The sequence below is a fragment of the Pongo abelii genome, chromosome 13 (genome assembly GCF_028885655.2).
Source record: "Pongo abelii isolate AG06213 chromosome 13, NHGRI_mPonAbe1-v2.0_pri, whole genome shotgun sequence".
Lineage (NCBI taxonomy): Eukaryota > Metazoa > Chordata > Mammalia > Primates > Hominidae > Pongo > Pongo abelii.
Window position 1 is genome coordinate 3,254,774 of NC_071998.2, and position 15,083 is coordinate 3,269,856.

The window sequence follows — 15,083 nt, forward strand, 5'->3', positions numbered from 1 at the left end:
GCTTTGAAGAAAAATTGGAGATATATTTTGTATAAACATTCTTCTACTCTGAAACCCCGTAGAGACTCCGGTGCCAGTTGGTTGGAGCATTCATTGGATGAGTTTGCTTGCGTTAGGAATATCAAGGTGTGGCTCCAGATAATTCAATCATCTAATTAAGTTTTCAGTTATTGTAATTTGTTTTAAATTTCAGTTTGTGTAAATTCTTTTACTCTGAGAATGGCAATGCCTCACCCCCAATTTCCAGGGAGGCTTGAAAGCCTCAGCGTGAGTTGTTCACCAATAGCCTATGGTTTAACTCATGATGCCTGTATAATGAAGTCTCCATAATAACTGAAAAGGACTGGCTTTAGAGAGCTTCTAGGTAAAACTTCCTGGAATGTAGTGCGCCCCTCCCCCCATGCCGAGCCCCATTAATCTTTTTTCTGAATTTTTTGCCATATTGGCTATAATAAAATGGTAAATGTAAGTGTTTTCCTGCTTGCTGTCAGGTGTTCGAGGAAATTAATGCAGCTAAATCAGGAGTCGTGGAAACCTGATTTATAGCCTCTTGGTCGGAAGCACAGGTAAAACAACCTAGGACTTGCCATTTGTATTAGAGTGGGAGGCCAGTCTTGTGGAACGAAACCCTGTGGAATCTAACGCTATGTCCAGGTAGATAGCCTCATAATTGAATTAGAAGACACCCAACTGATGTCGAGAGCAGAATGCACTGTGTGCTTGACTGACCGAGAGAAATCCCCGGACCTGTTGACACAGAAATCTTCTTTGTTAATTGTTGTGATATGAGAGTGGAGGAAATACAGTTTTTGTTTTTTTCACTCAGCCTAAAATGTAAACGGGTCTATTTTCTCACACTATTGAGTTTCACTTGATTTACAATAAAAATGTTTAATCTTTGATATATAAAAAGGATGTTGGTTTTCATTTTATTGCTAAGAATCAAGGTGGTCATAGTTGATGTCTTTTACTAATTTTTCTTTTCACTGCCTTGTCGTGTCTTTCACCCACTTTTTAGTTATTTAATTTTTAATTTAAAAAAATCTTTTATGCCGGGAGCACTGGCTCGCACCTGCAATCCCAGCACTTTGGGAGGCCTAGACAGGCGGATCACGAGGTCAAGATATCGAGACCATCCTGGCCAACACTGCGAAACCCCGTCTCTACTAAAAATTCAAAAATTACCTGCGTGGTAGCTGGCGCCTGTTGTCCCAGGTACTCAAGTGGCTGAGGCAGAAGAATCGCTTGAACCTGGTAGGCAGAGGTTGGAGGGAGCCGAGATGGCGGTATTGCACTCCAGCCTGGCTACAAAGCTAGACTCCGTCTCAAAAATTAAAAAAAAAATAGAGACAACTTCTTGCTGTGTCATCCACGCTGAACTGTAGTGGTCCAATCACAGCTTACTACAGCCTCCAATCCCTGGGCTCAAACAGTTCCCCTGCAACAGCCTCTTGAGTAGCTGGGACCACAGGCAAACACCACCAGGCCTAGCTTTTCATCCATTTTCAAGTGTTCGTTATCCCCCCTTCATTGTTTTGTGACCATTTCCTCTTAAGGAAATTAGCTACTAACCGTCTTATGTGTTGAGAATAATTTTTCTAGTCATTTGCTGTATGTCTTAATTGCAATTTGTAATCAAATTCTTTGTCTTTACTTTATGACACCTGGGTTGAAAACCATTATTTGAACCAAAAATTTGTCTGTCACTTTTTCATTTTGAGACTTTATTTTACCGCTAGCGTTTTGTTTTATTTTTGAGTTCTGGGGTATATTGGCAGGATGTGAAGATTTGTTACATAGGTAAACGTGTGCCATGGTGGTTTGCTGCACCTGTCAACCCATCACTTAGGTATTAAGCCCAGCATGCATGAGCTATTTTTCTTAATGCTCTCCCTCTCCCAACCCCACCCCATGACAGGCCCCAATGTGTGTTGTTCCCCTTCCTGTGTCCATGTGTTCTCATTTTTAAGCTCCCACTATAAGTGAGAATGTGGTGTTTGGTTTTCTGTTCCTGGATTAGTTTGCCGAGGATAATGACTTCACATCACTAGTGTTTTCTTAAATGTCGGCATATTTCTGGGACTTCATTTCTCTTTTAGCTAATGCAAATTACATGCATGTTTAAGATAATATTTGCTTATGTTTTAATTTTTTAAGTTAAAATGAATGTCCTCATTGCTATATCAACCTCTTCTATCTTGTTACTTTCATTTTCCTCCCAAAATCACCGTTATTAATAATTTCACCTTAGTTGTTTCCGATCGGTTTCTATATATTTACACACATATTTGTGTATAGTTAGGAATAGAGTTTGGGGTTTGTGTGTTTGTTTTTGCTTAAGTGGTGGACGCCTGTCATCGCAGCTACTTGGGAGACTGGGGCACTAGAATTGCCTCAACCTGGGAGGTTGAAGTTGCAGTGAGCCAAGATCACATGCCACTGCACTCCAGCCTGGGTGACAGAGCAAGACTCCATCTCAAAACAAAAACAAACAAACAAAAAAACCTGGCTTGTATTAATCCTTTTAGTCTTTTTCCATCAGGCGAACAATTATGGCATTACATTATGTTAATTTTTCCATGTAGGAGATATTGGCCATCCTCTTATTTTTTGAGACAGTATCTCACCCTGTCTCCCAGGCTTGACTGCAATGATACAATTACAGCCTCAGGCGATCCTCAGTCTCTTGAGTAACTAGAACTACAGGTGTGCACCACTGCACCTGATTACTTTCTTTTAAATTTTTTGTAGAGTCGAGGTCTCACTATGTTGCCCAGGCTTGTCTCAAACTCCTGGGCTCGAGCTCTCCTCCTGCCTTGGCCTTTCAAAGTGCTGGGATTACAGGTGTGAGCCATCTCTCCCTGCCTCTTCATCCTCCTGTAAGCTTATTCCTTTGTATTCCCCTTGCTATTTACTCCTTGTTTCTTTCTGTTTAGGTATTCATCTTATTTATGAACTCTTTGTGTGTATTTTTTTCTAGGTTTTGATCTTTTTTCTTCTGTTATATGTATTAACAAGAAATTTACTTTTAACCTGTTGATTGACATTTGTTTTCATGGTGATATGTTTTAGAAAGTAATATTTCTTAAAAAGATGAATTATATTGCTAAATGAAGTAATGATGAATTTCCATGCATTACTGTTGTGCTGTAATAATTTTAATATGTTGACGGATTTTGTTTACTGCTTTTCATAAAATTTTTCAGTTCTATTCATTGAGACATTTTCCTTTAGTTTTCTGGCTTTTTTGTTTTTTTTTTTGTTGTTGTTGTTATTGTTGTTTTGTTGTTGCTCTGTTAGGGTATAATTTGGTTATCAAGATTATACTAGGATTTGTGGAAGTAATATAATAAGTTAAGAAGCTCCTAACACGTTCTGCTCTCTGGAAAAGTTTATTCTAATAATCATCTCGTTGTAGGTTTGTGTATTTATCTCTTAGAGCCTTCAGAATGGATTTCCTATTTGTGGATGAACCTTAGGTTTCTTCTGAGGTTGTTGTTTTATTTAGCATTTATACTGCTTGTTAAATATATTTGTGTTCTCTATATATTCCCTGAGTATTACATTCTTCATTTCACCTCTGTTTCTTCTGTATTATCTGCTTTCCACTTTCTCTAGTTTTGTTTTGCTGCTGCATATCTGAGACATAGATAGTTCAGTGTTAAGGGCATGGGGCCAGGCACAGTGGTTCATGCCTCTAATCCCAGCACTTTGGGAGGCCGAGGCGGGTGGATCGCGTGAGGTCAGGAGTTCAAGACCAGCCTGACGACCTTTGTGAAGCCCCATCTCTACTAAAATCAAAAAATTAGCGGGGCGTGGTGGCTCAGGCCTATAATCACAGCTAATTGGGAGTCTGAGGAAGGAGAATCGCTTGAACCCGGGAGGCAAAGGTTGCAGTGAGCTGAGATAGTGCCATTGCACTCCAGCCTGGGGAAAAAGATCAAAACTCTGTCAAAAAAAAAAAAAAGCTTGAGTTCTGGAAACTACCTCTCAGTTTGTTGTACTAGATTGTTTAGTAATTGGTCTGCCTTTTACTAGACATGCTGTTCTCTGTACCTCAGTGTCCTCATCCATAACATAGCCATATAAAAGTGCCCATTTTATAGCGTGACAGGAGAATTAAATGAAGTAATACACATGAAAGACTTAGAACACACAAACCCTCAATGCATATCAGCTACCACTGTTATTACCACTTTCTCGAAATGGAAGTTAAGTTAATTTATTTTCACTCTTGTGTTTCATAAATTTAACCAATGTTACAAGTTTTCCTCCGAGTATGATTTTAAGCTATTTTCCACTGTTTTGGATATGTACTTCTTTTGTTTTTATTTATTTTCAAATAGTATGTGACTATTATTTTGATTTCCTCTTTAATCCAAGCCTGCATTTAAAGAGTGTCCTCAGGTTCCTTTCAATCTTGAGGTGAATAAATAACTTACAGACCACTCTTTATGTCCTTTTGTGAATTTAATTGCATTATGATCAATGAATGTGACCTACATGGTTTCTGTTCTGGGACAAATGTTATCTATTGCACTCAAAAACTGCCATTTGAGCCAGGCGAGTTGGCTCAGGCCTTTAATCCTAGCAGTTTGGGAAGCTTAGGCAGTGGAGTCCGAGACCGGTCTGGGAAACATGGCAAAACCCTGTCTCTACAAAAAATACAAAAATTAGCTGCATATGGTGGCATGCACCTGTAATCCCAGCCACTTAGTAGGCTGAGACAGGAGATTCCTTATCTCAAAAACAAACAAACAAACAAAACAAAACAAAACCTACTATGTGTTTAACTCATGATTCTATAAATCAGTAGTTTGAGTGTGCCTCAACCAGGCTCACCCATGCATCTGAGTCAACTTCTAAGTTAACACTGCATATAATAGAATTCACTTATCATTGTCAACTGCACCAGCTGGGCCCTGGGGTGGGGTGGGGCCCTCAACTGGGATCTCTGACCCACTTGGTCTTATTCTCCAGCAGGTCACATGCTCATGAAGTCATAGCAGTCACAATGGCCCAAGAGACTGAACAGAGGTGTGCATTCTGTCAGATAAAACAAGTCACAATGCCAGCTTTCAAGGGATGGGGGAATAGACTTCAGCTCTTGAAGAAATAAGGAGCTACAATGTCACATTGTCAAGAGTGAAGGATTTGGTCACTTCTGCAATCTCCCACAGAAAATAATTCTTGAGCTGTCATATGTAGTCTATATTTTGTTCTTCATCTTAGTTTCTCAGTGCTTTTTAATGCATGTTTGATAACTATATTAGTTTCCTCAGGCTGCTGTAACAAAGTACCAGAAACTGGGTGGCTTCAAACAACAGAGATTAATTCTCTCACAGTTCTGGAGAATAGAAATCTGAAATCAAGGTGTCAGCAGGGCCATGCTCTCCCTAAAATCTCTAGAGAAGAATTCTTCCCTGTCTCTTCCTAGCCTCAGTTTCCAGCAATCTTTGGCATCCCCTGGCTTGTATCACTCCAGTTTTTGCCTCCATCTTAACATGGCAGTTTTCCCTCTGGGTGTGTCTGTGTCCAAAGTTTCTTCTGTTTTTTAGGACAGAAATCATTACATTAAGGTCCACCCTAAGCTAATGTGGTCTCATCTTAACTTGATTATATCTGCAAAGATCCTGTTGGTCAATAAAGTCATGTTCATAGGTACTGGGTGTCAGGACTTGAACATATTTTTGGGATGGGCGGGCACACGATTCAACCCACAGCAAAAGCCATGCATTTTTTTCTGGTCTTTGTGATATAAAAATTACATATACGTGAATATTTACTGCATTTTGTATTTCAAAACCTTTGTATCTTTTCATTTTATGTCAATGTCTCTGTCACTTTTGGAAAGCAAATGATGTTCTTCATCCTATCACATACATCCTCCTCCACGGCCATTCACTAGTCCTTATTTAAAAAAAAATCAAAACCTCAGTTTCGATGATCAATCTGCAACCCCATCCCTGAAGTTTATGCATCCTTCCCTCTGGTATCCCAACTCCAGCAATACCATTTCCTGAGGGAAACTTCAATTCATAAACTCATGAATTTCTATGACTTTATCACACACCTCATGTTCACATTTTTTTCTCCATACCCAATCCATAGTGCATTATAACCACAACCTTTTATATATCCTGAGTTCTCATTCCATGATCTCCGTTTCTTTTGTGGCAAAACTCTTATCCTTATGAAATGCAAATTTTTATCACAAACTTGTTGGTCATGGTGGCTCATGCCTGTAATCCCAGCAATTCTGGAGGCTGAGGTGGGTGGATCTCCTGAGATCAGGAGTTCGAGAACAGCCTGGCCAACATGGTGAAATCCCATCTCTAGTAAAAATACAAAAAATAGCGGGGCATGGTGATGGGTACTTGTAACCCCAGCTCCTCAGGAGGCTGAGACAGGAGAATCACTTGAACCCAGGAGGCAGAGTTGCAGTGAGCTGAGATAGCATCATTGCACTCCAGCGTGGGCAACAAGAGCAAAAATCTGTCTCAAAAAATCTAAATAAACAACAACAGCAAGAAAATGTATCACAAACTTACCTGAGCAGAGGCTGGAGAAAAAAACACACAATTGTGCTACCTGGTCTTCCTCTAAATTTCAGGCCACAGACAATGAGCTAATGCTCACTGCTTCCAGGCAATCTCCCTTCTAGCTCATGATCTTGCCTCTCCTTTCACTGAGAAAATAAAATCAATCAGGAAAAATATTCCACCTTCTACCATGAAATCTAGCAAATTTCTTGCACTGAATCCCCATTTGCCTTCATGTCACCATGGCTGGGCTGTGCCTTTTTCTAACTGTAATCCCCTCAGCTTGTGCCCAAGATCCCATCTGTTCTTGCCTAGTCAAGTACTCTGTTCCTGCTGCTGCCCCTTCAATTCTCCAGCATTACCAGCATCACTCTCTTTCAGTGCATTTCCATCAACTTAGGAACTTGGTTAACATCTCCAGTCTTGGTAGGCATTGAATGGTATTTGATTCCATCAGCCTTCCTAGCTACCCTCCCTCCTTTCACTTCTGTTCTTGACCACAAGTTGTCAAGAGACACTGCCTCAGTTTCTCTCCTCCAATTCTTTTAAAACTCACTCCATTCATGCTTCCCACAACCTCCACATCATCTTGTCTGGCACACACATTTCGCCATAGCTGCTCTAGTTAAGATTACGTAGCCAAATCCAGCAGTCAGTTTTCAGCGTCTCTCATCATACTTGACCTACCAATAGCATATGACACCACTTGTATCATTAGTGTGGATGATTGTCTTCATTAGTTTAATGCAACATTGTCTCAATTAGTATAATTATATTAATATGCATTAATATAAATTCTCTTAATTTTATTCACTATAAAGCCATGTGGGAGGTTATGATTCTACTGCCACTCATACAGTTTCTGTTTTCCTGGTGTTTCTAAATGCTTTTTGGTACATTATATATAGTTATTATTTCTCCAAGTTTTCAGTGTTTCAAATATGCTCTATAATGTATGGAGTCTACTTTTTCCAGATTCCACCTTCCTGGATCCCCCCATCTTTATCCTTCCTTGAGGAATGATGATCATCTTGGCCTGATTACAGTCTGGTTCAGTCTCCCAGGACTTCCTTTCGCTGTGATCCAGCAAAAAATCCAGGGTCGAATTTCCCACCCCCTAGAGGCTAAGTCTTCCTCTTTCTTAAATTATTACCTCATTTGCTGCATCGCATAATCAAGTAACAGCATGAGGGTTACTTCTCCTAAGAGTACATAAACAGTACATAGGAAGTACATTTTCTGAATCCCAGTATTTTTCCATTTAGGCAATTTAAAGTTTGCATAACTGTTTCTGGGTCTAAGTTGACAATCATTTTATTTCAGAATTTTAAACAAAAATATGAATTGATGGGCAGAATAATGGGTCCATATTGCTGAAGGTGCAAATTAGTGAGCTGAAAGATTAGGCAAGGGATTATTCCAGAGAGTAATGCAAGAAGATGGCACATTAGGATATATGATGGGTATATGATGGATATAAGGAGACATGAAAGAAGGAACCAACATATGGATAATAAGAGTATCACAAAGGTAGGCAATATACAATAATGGGGAGGAAAACCTCAAAAGAAAAAATAAAATAAAATATCCCAGAGCTGGAGGAGAGATTTGAGATTCTTATTGAAATTTCCTGCTGAGTGCTTAACAGGAAGAAGCAAAAACCTCATCAAATTAAATTATGGTAAAATTTCAGCTGATAAAGAAAAAAATCCTAAATACCTCAAGAAAAAAAGTAAAACCCAAATATTACCTATTAGAGATTGAAGAATTAATTTGGTATCAGAGTATTCATCAGTAATAAAAACTAAAAGAGAGAGAGATAATGTTTCAAAGTTATGAAGAACTGTAACTTGTGTCTAAGTATTATATGCCCAGGCAAGCCAACATTTGCTGTGAGGGAAGAATGAAGACATAAGACAAAAGGACGCAAGGAACTTACCAACTTCAGACTGTCTGAAAAAACTTCTTAAGAATACTGTCCAGAAAAACAAATAAATTCAAGTTAGAGGAAGATGTACAGTATGTACAACAAGCAAGAATACACAGTAAATCTTAAGGTTAAATCTAAATAATTGTTATATGTGAGGAAAAAAGAAAATTTAGTGTTAAGATTCTAGAAGACATAAATATTGGAGATGAGAGGGGAAGAAAGGAAGAAAGCTTATTAAAAACATTTTTCTGGGCCAGGCCTGGTGGCTCACGCCTGTAATCGCGGCACTTTCTGAGGAGAAGGTGGGCTGATCACGGGGTCGGGAAATTGAGACCATCCTGGCTAATACGGTGAAAACCCATCTCTACTAAAAATACAAAAAATTAGCCGGGCGTGGTGGCAGGCACCTGTAGTCCCAGCTACTCGTGAGGCTGAGACAAGAGAATGGCGTGATCCTGGGAGTCACAGCTTGCAGTGAGCCAAAATCCAGCCTGGGCAAATGAGCAAGAGACTCTGTCTCAAAAAAAAAAAAAAAAAGAAAGAAAAAAATAAGGAAAAAACATTTCTGGCCAGACATGATGGCTTTTGCCTGTAATGTCAACATTTTTTCAGTCCAGGGTGGGAAGATTGTTTGAACACAGATGTTTCAGACCAGCCTAGGGAACACAGTGAGACTCTATAAGAAAATATTTAAAAATCAATTAGGCATGGTGGTGCACACCTGTAGTTCCAGTTACTTGGGTCACTGAGGTGAGAGGATTACTCATGCCCAGGAAGCTGAGGCTGCAGTAAGCAAAAGAGCAAGACCATGCATCAAAACAAACAAACAAAAACCAAAACAATGAACAGAAAACATTTTTTTTTAATTTGGAAAGATGATGTCAACACTGATGAACTCTAACTTTTAATTGAGGAATTTTATCACTTATATTTATAAAACATCATATTATGTTGCTATAAACGTGTGTGCGCTATCTTTTTCATATAATGACTTCTTTTCCTCTGGATAGATACCCAGTAGTGGGATTGTTGAATCAAATGGTAGTTCTACTTTTAGTTCGTTAAGGAATTACCACACTGTTTTCCATAGTGGTTGCAGTAGTTTACATTCCCAGCAGGAATGTAAAAGTGTTCCCTTTTCAGCACAGCCCCACTAACATCTATTATTTTTTAAATTTTTTATTATGGCCATTCTTGCAGCTGTAAGGTGGTATTGCATTGTGTTTCTCATTTGCATTTCCCTGATCATTCGTGATGTTGAGCATTTTTTCATGTTTGTAGGCTATTTGTATATTTTCTTTGTAGAATTTTCTATTCATGTCCTTAGCCCATTTTTTGATGGGATTCTTCATATTTTTCTTGCTAATTTGTTTGAGTTCTTTGTAGATTCTGGATATTCATCCTTTTCAGAGGTATGGATTGTGAAGATTTTCTCCCCCTTTGTGGGTTGTCAGTTTAATCTGCTCAGTGTTTCTTTTGCTGTGCAGAAACTTTTTACTTAAATTAAGTCTCACCTATTTTTCATTTTTCTATTGAATTTGCTTTTAGGTTATTGGTCATCAAGTCTTTGCCTAAGCTAATGTTTTGAAGGGTTTTTCTGATGTTATCTTCTAGAATTTTTATGGTTTCAAGTTTTAAGTTTTTGTTCCATCTTGAGTTGATTTTTGTATAAGCTGAGAGATGAGAATCCATTCACATTCTTCTACATGTGGCTTGCCAATTACACCAGCAACATTTGTTTGAATAGGGGGCCTTTTTTTTTTTTTTGAGACGGAGTCTCGCTCTGTCACCCAGGCTGGAGTGCAGTGGTGGGATCTCGGCTTACTGCAGGCTCCACCTCCTTGGTTCAATCCATTCTCCTGCCTCAGCCTCCCGAGTAGCTGGGACTACAGTCCCACGCCACCACGCCAGTCTAACTTTTTGTATTTTTAGTAGAGACGGGGTTTCACCGTGTTCGCCAGGATGGTCTCCATCTCCTGACCTTGTGATCCACCTGCCTCGGCCTTCCAAATTGCTGAGATTACAGGGGTGATCTACTGCACCCGGCCTGAATAGGGGGTCTTTTCCTTACTTTATGTTTTTGTTTGTTTTGTCAAATATCAGTTGGCTGTAAGTATTTGAATTTATTTCTTGGTTCCGTATTCTGTTCCATTGGTCTTTGGTCTGTTTTTATGCCAGTACCACGCTGTTCACGTGACTATAGCCTTATGGTATAGTTTGAAGTCAGGTAATGTGATGTCTCCAGATTTGTTCTTTTTGCTTATTCTTGCTTTGGCTCTGTGGGCTTTTCTTTGGTTCCATACGAATTTTAGAATTGTCTTTTCTAGTTCTGGGAACAATGATGGTGTTATTTTGATGGAACTTGCATTGAATTTGTAAACAGCTTTTGGCAGTATGGTCATTTTTACAATGTTGATTTACCCATTCATGAACATGGGATGTGTTTCCATTTGTTTGTGTCATCTATGATTTCTTTCAACAGTGTTTTATGGTTTTCCTTGTAGAGGCCTTTCACCTCCTTGGTTAGAAATATTCCTAAGTATTTTTTTTTTTTTTTTGCAGCTATTGTAAACGGCATTGAGTTCTTGATTTCATTCTTAGCTTGGTTGCTGTTGGTGTACAGCAGAGGTATGATTTGTGTACATTAATTTTGTATCCTGAAACTTTGCCGAATTCATTTATGAGTTCTAGAAGCTTTTTGAAGGAGTCTTTAGGGTTTTCTAGGTATATGATCATATCATCAGCAAACAGCAGCAGTTTGACTTTCTCTTTACTGATTCGATCGTTTCTTTCCCTCCTTTTATTTGATTGAGGTTGTTGTTTTTCATTTTCTTTCCTTTAGAGCAATGATTTTCAAGAGGTTACTGTTGGGTGTTCTGAGTGGATGACTTCTTTGTTGAGAGAATTAATTTACAGATGCAATATGTTTAGCATTCCTTACCTCTGCATACTAAACTCATATCCCAGTCACTGGAGCAAGCAAAGATCACTCACACAATTCAAAGGAGTCTTAGGGAGGCTATTTCCTTCCTCCTTGAGGGTCACTGTCCTACTTTTTCATTTTCTTTTTCTTTTTTTAGGCATAAAATCTCATGCTGTCACCCAACCTGGAGAACAGTGGCACCATCATAGCCCACTGCACCCTGAACCTTCCAGGCTCAAGCCATCCTCCCAACTCAGCTGCTTGATCAACTAGGATTACAGGCCAGAGCCACTGTTCCATAGTTGGGAAATAGGAGAAGCTCCTAAATCAATTATACAAGCACTTTCTCCTTTGTTCCTAACACACCAATTTAAGTGTGTATTTTCAGACTAAAGACAAGCTCTTAGATTAGGTAAAAGTAACATTTAAAAATAACTATAATAATAAAGAGTACATAAATAACAAGGTAAAAAATGCTAATTTTAGGACAAAGTGAAAAATAAATACTAGATGAAATCTAATGAAAAGAAAGCACGTCGGCAATGAAAAGTAAACTCAAGGTGAAAATAAAAAGTACTTAAAATTTTAATAAAATTTTTGGTCCATCAAGAACATATGACCATTATGAAACTTACACAGGGTCAGCATCACTAAATTTAAAAATCCAAAATATTCCACAATCTGAAACTTTTGAAATGTGAACATGACACCAAAAGAGGAAATTTCCACACCTGAAATATTTGCTTTCTTCCTCTTCTTTTCATTAATTGATTTTTCTTTGATCATACGATGAAGGCAATCTTTGCTTCTGATGGTTCAATGCACACAAAGATTGTATACAAACCTTGTGAACAAAATTAATCAAATAATTCTATAAAATTAATTTCAGGGAAAGTGTATAAGGTGTATAGGAAACACAAATGAATTTTGCTTTAGACTTGGGTCTCATCCTCAAGATATCTCATTGTGCATATGCAAATATTGCAAAATCTGAAAAAAATAAAAAATCTGAAACTCTTCTTGTCCCAAGTGTTGCAGATAAGGAACAGGCCACTTCCATACCTAATAACACGACTTTTGAAAAGTAAAGCCGCTTGTATACGTAATAACACGACTTTTGAAGAATGAAGTAGGCTGGGTGCGGTGGCTCACGCCTGTAATCCCAGCACTTTGGGAGGCAGAGGCGGGCAGATCACAAGGAGATGGAGACCATCCTGGCTAACACGGTGAAACCCTGCCTCTACTAAAAATACAAAAAAATTAGCCGGGCATGGTGGCGGGCGCCTGTAGTCCCAGCTACTCGGGAGGCTGAGGCAGGAGAATGGCGTGAACCTGGGAGGTGGAGCTTGCAATGAGTTGAGATGGCGCCACTGCAATCCAGCCTGGGTAACAGAGCGAGACTCAGTCTCAAAAAATAAATTAAACAAATAAATAAAGCAAATTCTATGGAGAGAAAAATGACAAATTTACCATTACAGAATTTTTTTCTTTTTCTTTTTCTTTATTCCTTTTTTTTTTTTTTTTTTGAGTCAGAGTCTCGCTCTGTTGCCGAGGCTGGAGTGCAGTTGCATGATCTTGGCTCACTGAAACCTCCGCCTCCTGGGTTCACGTGATTCTCTTGTCTCAGCCTCCCAAGTAGCTGAGACTACATGTGCTTGCCACCATGCCTGGCTAATTTTTGTACTTTGAGTAGAGACGGGGTTTCACCATCCTGGCCAGGGTTGTCTTGAACTCCTCACCGCATGGTCTACCCACTTCGGCCTCCCAAAGTACTGGGATTACAGGCTTGAGCCACCATGCCCAGCCTGGGTGCCTTTTGACATGAACTTCTCAATCATTGACAGATGCATAATGAAAAAATCTAAGTAAGCACGAATAAGCATGTAGGAAATTTAAATAGAAACAATTAACAAGTCTGGTGAAAATATAAATGTATGCATATCCCTCTGATAGAGAACACACATTGTTTTCCAATAGACACAGATGTCACAAAAATTTACCTTGTATTAGGTCAAAAATAAAAATGTTCCTGAACTCGGTTTTTAAAATTCAAGTATGTCAAATTAAATCAAGTAATCCTTCAACTTAGAGCAATATATAAGAACATCAAACATGTAAACATCAAAAGACAGAGATAAGCCAAAAGAATTGCACTGTCCCTTTATGTGCCCTAAGTTGCAATGTCAAGCTATAGTTGGATATTATTCAACCATTTCCTACCCATTGCCTAGAGGTGGGGGTCTTCACTTCCCTGTCTATTCTAGGACTGGAACTGCCTCACGACCTCTACAGCTTGAGGATGAGTGGAAAACGGAATGCTAGCCAGATATTCCAAGCAGAGCCTCTGCCAGGAGGACCAGGCGACCATTCCTAGGACAGAGATTGTTCTCACCCATTATCAAAGCTTTCCTCCAGGCTAAAACTGTGGGTCTCTAATGGAATTCTTATTCAATTTTCTTACCCCATTAGGGTACCCAAAATTTTCTTTAATAGAAATCTTAAATTTTTAAAATTTTATTATTATTATACTTTAAGTTGTAGGGTACATGTGCGCAACGTGCAGGTTTGTTACATATGTATACATGTGCCATGTTGGTGTGCTGCACGCATTTAGCATTAAGTATATCTCCTAATGCTATCCCTCCCCCTTCCCCCACCCCACAATAGACCCCACTGTGTTATGTTCCCCTTCCTGTGTCCATGTGTTCTCATTGTTCAATTCCCACCTATGAGTGAGAACATGTGGTGTTTGGTTTTTTGTCCTTGCTATAGTTTGCTGAGAATGATGGTTTACAGCTTCATTCATGCCCCTAAAAAGGGACATGAACTCATCATTTATTATGGCTGCATAGTATTCCATGGTGCATATGTGCCACATTTTCTTAATCCTGTCTATTTTTGTTGGACGTTTGGGTTGGTTCCAAGTCTTTGCCATTGTGAATACTGCCGCAATGAACATACGTGTGCATGTGTCTTTATAGCAGCATGATTTATAATCCTTTAGGTATATACCCAGTAATGGAATTGCTGGGTCAAATGGTATTTCTAGTTCTAGATCCCTGAGGAATTGCCACACTGACTTCCACAATGGTTGAACTAGTTTACAGTCCCACCAACAGTGTAAAAGTGTTCCTAATTCTCCATATCCTCTCCAGCACCTGTTGTTTCCTGACTTTTTAATGATCTTAAATCTTAAATGCAATAACATAAAGTAAAATAAAGCCTAAGTCCCAACAAGGGGAAATTTTCAGAAAGAATCTGAAAACTTCCCGCGTTTTCTTGTTATGTTGTAACGAGTACTCCTGTAATTCCCCTATTAAGGATTCAGACAATGGTAGTTAATTCATTCTGCTTCTTCTGAGACTAGGAAACAAATTACAGGGTATGTTATATTGCAAGTGTAGATTATGCAGTCTTCATCAACAGAAACAAAACATGATGGGGGGCGGGGATGGAAATATTTAAGTGAATTTTAATTGAAAAGTCTCGTGGTTTTAACATTAAAAGACATGCCTATAAAATAAGCACCTACAAAAGTCTTCACTAAAATGGTAAAGTGCTCATTTCCAAGTAGTAAAATATTGAAACTTTTTCTTTTCATCGTTGATAGTGATTTATTTAACATTTCAATACTTTATCGTTATTATGATTGTCATTATTTTAGACGAATGCACGGAAGTCAAAGGAC